General features: G+C 41.4%; 1 long non-coding RNA gene across 1 annotated transcript; it reads left to right on the plus strand.

Annotated features, from left to right (window-relative positions):
- Positions 1 to 954: 954 nt before the first annotated feature.
- LOC135443366 (uncharacterized) lies at positions 955 to 5,780 on the plus strand. Its single transcript, XR_010438979.1, has 2 exons — positions 955 to 1,004; positions 4,036 to 5,780. It is a non-coding gene; the product is annotated as an uncharacterized LOC135443366 (long non-coding RNA).
- The last annotated feature ends 2,175 nt before the right edge of the window (positions 5,781 to 7,955 follow it).

The raw sequence follows: 7,955 nt of genomic DNA on the forward strand, positions 1-7,955 counted from the left end.
CCATCATCACTGCAACTACACAAAATATTCATCTGAAAATTGACTTCTTGCCAGCACCCACTGTGAAGCCCCATCTTCCAGCACTGCAGTATAAAACAGGGCTTCCCTCTCCCTCAGAGGAGTCAGAGGGTGCCACCAAAGCACACAACAGAAGGAATAGAAAAAGGTACAACTCAATTATAGTCTGAAGGTGCTCTTAAGATGTGCAGATTTGCATGTGGAAATGTTAGCTGCAGGGAGTCTTAACAAAGAAGTGTTTCCATAAAACACTTTCACAAGAAACATCCCTGTAAAAACTAGCATTTACGGGAGACAAAGCAGCTCTCTGTCATCATGCTGTTTCCTGTGCCACTTCTTGTGCCGTTTTTTGTCATCACATAATGCTTACAGCAGAATGACTATAACCAGCCTGCCAGGGGCATTAATGTTTCTCAGGGTGCACCACTATGCCTTCAGAGGTTGGTGGCATGAAAAGACAGGCAAACAAGTGGCAATTTATATCTGCTACCAGGAATGTACAGTGGACCAGATGCAACCAGAGGAAAGCAGAGGTAATGGAAGTAGACAGGGCTTGCAACAGAACAAGACGGGACCAAAGCCAGGGTGGAATTGTGGACAAAGTATGTCCACGTTTGAGGATCAGGTCATGATTCAAAACTTCAGTGTGCCTTGAGCATGGTACATCCAAAGGTAAAGCAGGAGTGCAGTTGGGAGCAACAAAAATGTCAGGAAACCTTAAAAGCAGGAGGGTGGGTATAGGGGCCTGAGTAAATGTATGTATTGCAGTAAAAGATCTCTGTATTGTATAAGTGACCCTGCCCTGATTCTAGTTATTGTAAAGGGGCTGCAGCTGTGATGTCATTAATTGTGCAGCAGCTGTAGCCTGTGGAGGTGGCTGGGATAAAAGGGGGTGGGGTGGTTAGGGAGAGCCTTGGAGGAGCCCTGATGAAGAAGCAGGAACAACACTGCTGTGAAGAGCTGTGTGTGAGAAAACCACCCAGAAGGTATGGGACTCTAGAAAGATGATAATAAAAATATGAATATAACAAGTGGTGACCCTGATGTGATGGAGATATGCAGCCTGAGAGCTGTGGAGAAGTATGGCTATTGAATCAAGGAGCTGTGACAGCAGAGAGCTGTAAGAAGCATGGCCTTTGAGGAAAGGAGCCTGAGAAGATCTAGGGAAATGTATGTACCGAGAGCTATGGCAGCCTGAGAGCTGGGACTCTAGAAGTATGAATACAACAGGTGGGGAAGAGAACTTTTGGAGCAGGGTAAACAGGCTGGTCAGGGCAGTCCATGATGCTTGTGAGCCCTGAGCCTAGTGCTGAGCCTGCTCTGAGGAGCACTCAGTGTCCTGTGGGCCTACAGGGCAGGGCTCAGCAGCTCCTGGGGATGCCCACAAAGCCTGGGCAGACCCTTCCTGGCCTGTGGATGTGGGAGGTGGTGGCACTGCCCTCTGGGCTTCAAGATGTGTGGAACTATAAAGCCATCATGACCATGAGTAATGGGAGAGGAAATGAGGAGATGAGACCAAGCAGAAAAGGGTTCAGCAGAGTAATGGGACAGTCTTTCCTGGAGCCTTGTATTGCCAGGCAAGAAAACACAGCATGCACCAGTGCTTTAGCTGAAAACAGGTTCAGATAACACTGACAAGCCATTCTGTGTTGAGGACTTCCAATACTCAGATGTCAGCTGAAAAATTAACAGCTTTAAAAGAGAAGCAATGCAAATATTCTTGACAAATTTCCTTGACACAGTGGCAGATCAGCTGTGCTCTGTTGGGGATTCAGATGCAGCCAGTAAGTTCAGAGTGGAAGAAGGAAAAATCCTTCTGACAAAGAAGCACCCTGGAAAATGAAGACATGGAAGCATTGTCCTGGGCAAGCCTGGCCAAGGGTTAGGTATACAGCATATGACACTGATGAAGTTTCAGAGTATGGTGATGTCACCTAACACTGATTTCCAACACAGGGGACTAGCTGACAGAACAATGCAGAGAGATTTGCAGATGACATTTAGAAGAATAAGGATTTACCACCAGGAAGAAGAAATCAATCTGAAATGATTCTGACCAACACTACAGGGCACCAGATTCCCTAAAGGGCTGTGGGGAGTCCTTGCATGCAGCCATCCTTTTCCAAGGATGGTGTCATCAGGTATGGTCTTGTGAGGAAGGCAGCTCGAAGATGATTTCTGAAAACAGGGAGACTGATGTCTGGATGGAATGGAGTGCTGCAGGTCTTTGTGGGTTGGTCTGATCTCAGGTGTTACATGAGCCAATAGATATTCAGATCTCTGGTTCATATGCCTGGCTACCAGAAATTATCCATGTTCCAGGATTTCTAATGCAATTTGTGCATCCAGGATAAAAGCTCACCTTATTATAACAGAACAGCCTTCAAGTCTGAATTGAAATCACAGGTAGCCATGATGGGGCAGATCTCCACTAGGAGTTTTACTGGAACGCTCTTACTGGGATAACTCCAGCAGAATGACCTCTGTAAATTGCATATTTTTTCGCTGTTGGAAATGGGAGGTCTCAGAAGAGTGTAACTTGCATATTCCCTTTACTCAGCATCTGTCCTGATGTTTTGATTACTTGTCTGATAAGTTAAAGAAATCTAAACACTGAGGAGAGCAAGGACCATCCTGCCTGTTGTTTGGATATCCCAGATTTAGATGAGTCTGTTCCCACAAGAAGAGTTCTGATGGGTTTCAATGTGTACATGTAGGGGTGAAGTGATCATCTGCTTTGGCTGCCCCATGGCAAAATGGACTTCCCCAAAACATGAAATCTCCATTTGGGAGACTACAACTAGAGGCGCTACTCACTTGAAAAGCCTTTGAACTGGTAACACACATCAAAAAGACTTTATTTTTTAGTTCATTGGATCAGCATCCAAGCTCCCAGTATCAAAACAATGATCCAGAAGAAGAATATCTATGGTCTCTTGGAAGATACTGTGCAGAAATACCACTTATACCGCTATTCTGTCACTTATTTTGGATTAGATAGACAGATTACATTGAAAAAGATGTCCCAGGGCAAAGGAAATACAAAAATCACTGTTTTTCAAGAAAATAGGTGATTATTGTATTTTGTTGCTCTACAGCAATTTAGTGAAAACACTATGGAAATACTTGAAACATTATTTTAAATATTACATTATTATTATTATTATTATTATTATTATGGAAAATACTTGAAACATACTTGAAGCATTCCAAGACACTTGGGTATTTAAAGATGCCAAAATTTGTGTATGAGGAGCAGAATATCGTCTTCCATTTATTGCTCTGATAAATGCAGACGTGTTCCCTGAAAGCCGACTTACGTTGTACTACTTCCTGCTATCTTTGAAGTACTTAATTTCTGAAGGCTGCAGAATGTCATTGTCTACATCAATGACAGAAGCCTGGACTTGCCCTTAATATGAACTTCACCTTTCCCTAGCAAACTCCAGAACATCCCTGGGTGCACCAGCAAGGAATGGTATTTTCTTTTTCATGGAGTGCTATGCCTTTAATATTGTTAACTCAATAGAGCCACATGATATTACGTATGGTAATGCATCAGCTGCTCCAAGATTTGGCAGAATAACTGCAGTGTCTCCCCATCCCCCAAAATAATGTTTTGGTTCGTGTTTCTAGCTTTCTAAACCCAGGCCAAGGAGCATTCTAGCCTGGGCATGGTGTCAAGTGTCTTGGCTGTGGTAATGTGGTATGGCATTAAACAACAACAGCTGCATGGGAATCAGGAGAGGCTGCAAGGAGGAAACTTCTCACATGTCAGGATCTGTCACTACCTGTGGGGCGTGTAAGGGCACTGAGAGGAGCTCTAAGATCATGCCACTTAGCTGCAGTACACAGGGAATGGAAAGGATTTTCTTTGGCTGACCAGACTGGGGCAAACAAGAGGAAAACAATTAATAAAGGCAATAAAATGGGTATTTAGACTTCTCTGCAACAACTGTGAAAAAAAATGTAAGGGATGAAGAAATTCAATTATGGCAATTTAAATTATTTTTTTAGGACAGGAGTAGAGATATTGCCGGGAATGGATGTAATGACAAAGATGACATAAGTTGCAAGAGGAGTTACCTGACAGCAGTTATTTTTGCATGAAGCCCCACCTGATGTGGCTGATGGAACAGAGCACCCACAGACAAGTAGTAGCACTGAATGTGGACTGGACACATGTTGCCATGTGAGAAAGGGTGCCGGAGAAGTGTGGTATCAAGAGAAGAAAACAAACAGTGAGGAAGGAAGAGTAAAGGAAAAAGCTATACAGGAGTACAAAGCAGAAATAAAGCACTGAAGAGGATATGGTTACACTGAAAAAGAGAAGAGCAATTTCATTGACAAAAAATAGAGTAAGACAGAAAAGATATGATCTCCAGAAACAGAGCAGAGAACAGGTGGAGCTATCCCTAAGACAGACCATCAGTATCTATCTTAGTCACCAAACTGAACCAGAGTTTAGGATGTGGTGACTCAAAGTGGTGTAATCATCAACTTCCCAAGTTCTGCTTGAAGAACTGGATCTTAGCTGCTCCTGGGTATACTAGCTAGGAGATGCTTTCAAAAAGCTGCTGAACAAACAAAATCAATTTACAAAAGCAATACTATTTTAGACTTGACTTCAGTAAGTAGGAGGAAATTATAAAAGGCCTGATTATAAAATATAACTTTAGCTAAAATATTAAACATTCATATTTTCTGGAAAGACTGCCAAATATAGGGCAATAAACAAAAATGCAAGTCCTAAATCATGAGTTTTGGTTAAAAAAATAAACATGATGAAGCTGACTGAACTGAAAAACTCAGAGACCTGAATGAGGATTAATCTTGTTACTTCTTTAAGCCAAAGACAGGGCTGGCTCTCTCTGTTGGGAGAGACAGATATACATGGAAGCACTCCAGAATTAATTGACTGAATAGCCTCTCAAACAAGTCAGTAGGAATAGTCCTTTCAGAATACAAATACTTATGAGCATATAAAGCTGTGGTCCTTAAAGAGCACAAACAAATTCTTAGGAACAAATAAAGCCAAGCTTTGTACATCAGGACGTGGAAATGTAAAGTAAGAATAAGCCAAAACTCATAATAGCTTTAGATGTTGCAATGAAAATGAAAAAGAAAACATTTTTTCAGTAGTATAATTAGAAAAAAAAAAAAACAAGGAAAGATGTGGAGCCAGAAAGAGCAAGGACTAAAAAACTTAAAAATTCAATTCATACATTGACTTAGTTTGCAACTAGAAAAATGAAATAAAGTATGGATACGAGCAAGGAAACTAAAGAAAATTATAGCCTTTGAGGTGTAAACAAAACTAATAATGGAGTTCTGCCTCCTAAATTCTAGAAGTAGTTACAGTGAATGACAATTTTGGTAGCCACAGTTTTGGTATCAAGTTAAAAATGTTGCAATTATGAGTAGAGAATAGCAAATATGATTTTTCAGGAAGGAAAAAGTAGTGTGCTGGGACAAAAACCAAAAAACCACCAACAACCAAAACCAAGCAAAAAACAGAACCCAACTGATTGAATTCCACTGAGTGTGAGCTGCTATTTTGATACACTGTCAGATGGGAAATATAACTCAGCTTAATATAACTCAGAAAGGTAGACAATAGAAATGGGATCAAACATTAAACCAGGCTTTCACATGAGAAGGTAAAGCAGATCATGTTCAAAAGGAAATTACTGGGCTGAAGTACCTTGTTAGGATTTATAAAGAAATCAGACTTGGTTTCATCTAATTAAATATTTTCCTCTGAGACTTCAGCAAATACTGTATTTTTCCAATGGCCTTTTCTAGAGACACAAGTAGTCTGTGATTGTCAGCACAATGCAGAACTAGAGTATCACTAAGGAATAAAAGGTGACCTTGAGAAATAGGTAGCAAGAATGTTTTGAACATTAATATTGTGAAGGGCACTATCACTTGGGGATCAAAAATAATTTTTGCTGATTCTAAAACAACAGAAGAAAATAGCTTAAGAGGAAGCCTGCTATAGTGGTATGATGTTACATGAGAGTGAGCCACTGCTGCCACACAGCCATGAGAAAAGCAAAGATGTGAAGCCAGCAAGTTATGAATATTGGAGTCTCACACTGTGAGGTCCAATCTGAAACACTGTGGACATTGCTGGGCATCTCTGTCAAGAAGAATTAATTGAAACAGGAGCAAATGAGACAATGGTCAGACTAATGGGGACTATCCTACAGGAGGGACTGGCGCCTGCTTAGCAGGGAAGAGAAAAGGAATACAAAAGGTTTCTAAAAATACATCAAGAAAGAGTAAACACCAGGAGAAGAAAATATCTATATAAGGGAAAGTGGCATAAGATGGAAATCTAAACTAGTTACAAACAACATTAATGTAGATGATAGAATTTGGCTTTCATGACTCAGAAGACCAAGACTGGCATGTCATCCCAGCAGTAGCACTGTAACAAGAAATTTGCCTGGTATACATGCAGCAAGATCCTGCAAAGAAGGGATCCCTGCTCCCCACAGGGCTGCCTGAGAAGCAGGATGCTGTGCTTCGTGGTCCTGTGTGCTCCCAGAGAAGGAGGCAGGGCCCCATTGCTGGTGGCACGAACACCACAAGAATCCTGACGGTGAGCAGCGACTGACATGTGAGCAGTCAGCCTGGCTTAACTGGAGCCCGGCAGCTCTCCCTAGACCTTGAATTAAATGCTGTATGTGTGGAAATCCAAAAGTGCTCACCTTCTGCAGCCAGCAGTGCCCCTCACACCTGTTCTGCTTTAGCAGTGCAATTAATTCCTCCCATTTTACTGAGAAGCTCCCCATGTGAACCTGGCTGTTAAGACTTATGCATTGTTATTATATATTTTGTGTGATTACACTGTATCACTGCAGCACATGCACCACTGACACCATTCCACAGTGGGGGAATACATACTGTGCTCCCTTTTTTGGGACTGCCAGGTCTCTTGGCTGCCAGAAACATGTATTCCCTTAAAGTACCACCTTCTTGCGGTGGAAGGTTATCTGTTACAGAAAAAGTTACAGAAAAATCAGAAAAATCATAGTTGCCTGGGTAATGCATTATATAATAAAGCTATAAGCTGTGCATAGTTTTAAAATGTATTTTCCTTGTAACAGCAAATGTCTTGAGTAGTACAGCGAGTGAATTATTCCAAAACCAGTCTAAAGTTAGTGCCTACAGGGGATTAGGTGCTACCATCATTTTATCATAGATATGTGATTAGGAGAACTGCTTTGTTTAAAAGTTACAAAATCTTTTTGAAGTCTAAGCTTGGATGAAGCTAATATGCACAGGAAGCAAATATTTTTCTTTCTTTATATGTCACTGCTGTTCTTCCATTTCAGCTCCCTAAGAGTTTGTGCCTTTTAAAGCAAATAAATATACTTCAGGGCTGATGGGAACCAGGCAGCTGTGTATTCCTCATCTTGCACAGCAATGGATGTGCCCAAGAGCCTTGGGCTTGCTCTAGTGCCCACTCCAGAGCACAGGATGTTAAAAGTCAGATGATCATGTTTCACATTAACTGCAAGTGTGTGAGTAACTTGAGATTCACTGGGCCCAGGATTTAGGAAAACAAGAAGAGAAACCAATACTTGTGGCAGAAAATATAGGACATGAGGAGAAGCAGGGGAATCTTGCTAGAAATCTTGCTAGAGACCTTGGATGGCAACTAAAGGAAAAAGAAAAGAAGAGAAAAGAAGTGAGAAAGCTGAGTGGTGAGAAAGACATGAAGTACTCACCCATCCAGGAGCTGGATGAGAGGAGAAATAGAAGGCACAAAATTACAGAAGATTTCAGAGTTTGCTGACCATACAAAGCAGGTGCTAAACTTAAAACACACCTAGGTGCATTCAGGAGCATGGAATCATAGAATAATGGTACAATAGAGGTTGGAAAAGATCCTTGAGATCATTGAGTCCAACCATTAGCCTTGC

This window comes from Zonotrichia leucophrys, chromosome 2, assembly GCF_028769735.1.
Source record: "Zonotrichia leucophrys gambelii isolate GWCS_2022_RI chromosome 2, RI_Zleu_2.0, whole genome shotgun sequence".
In the NCBI taxonomy this organism is placed as follows: domain Eukaryota; kingdom Metazoa; phylum Chordata; class Aves; order Passeriformes; family Passerellidae; genus Zonotrichia; species Zonotrichia leucophrys.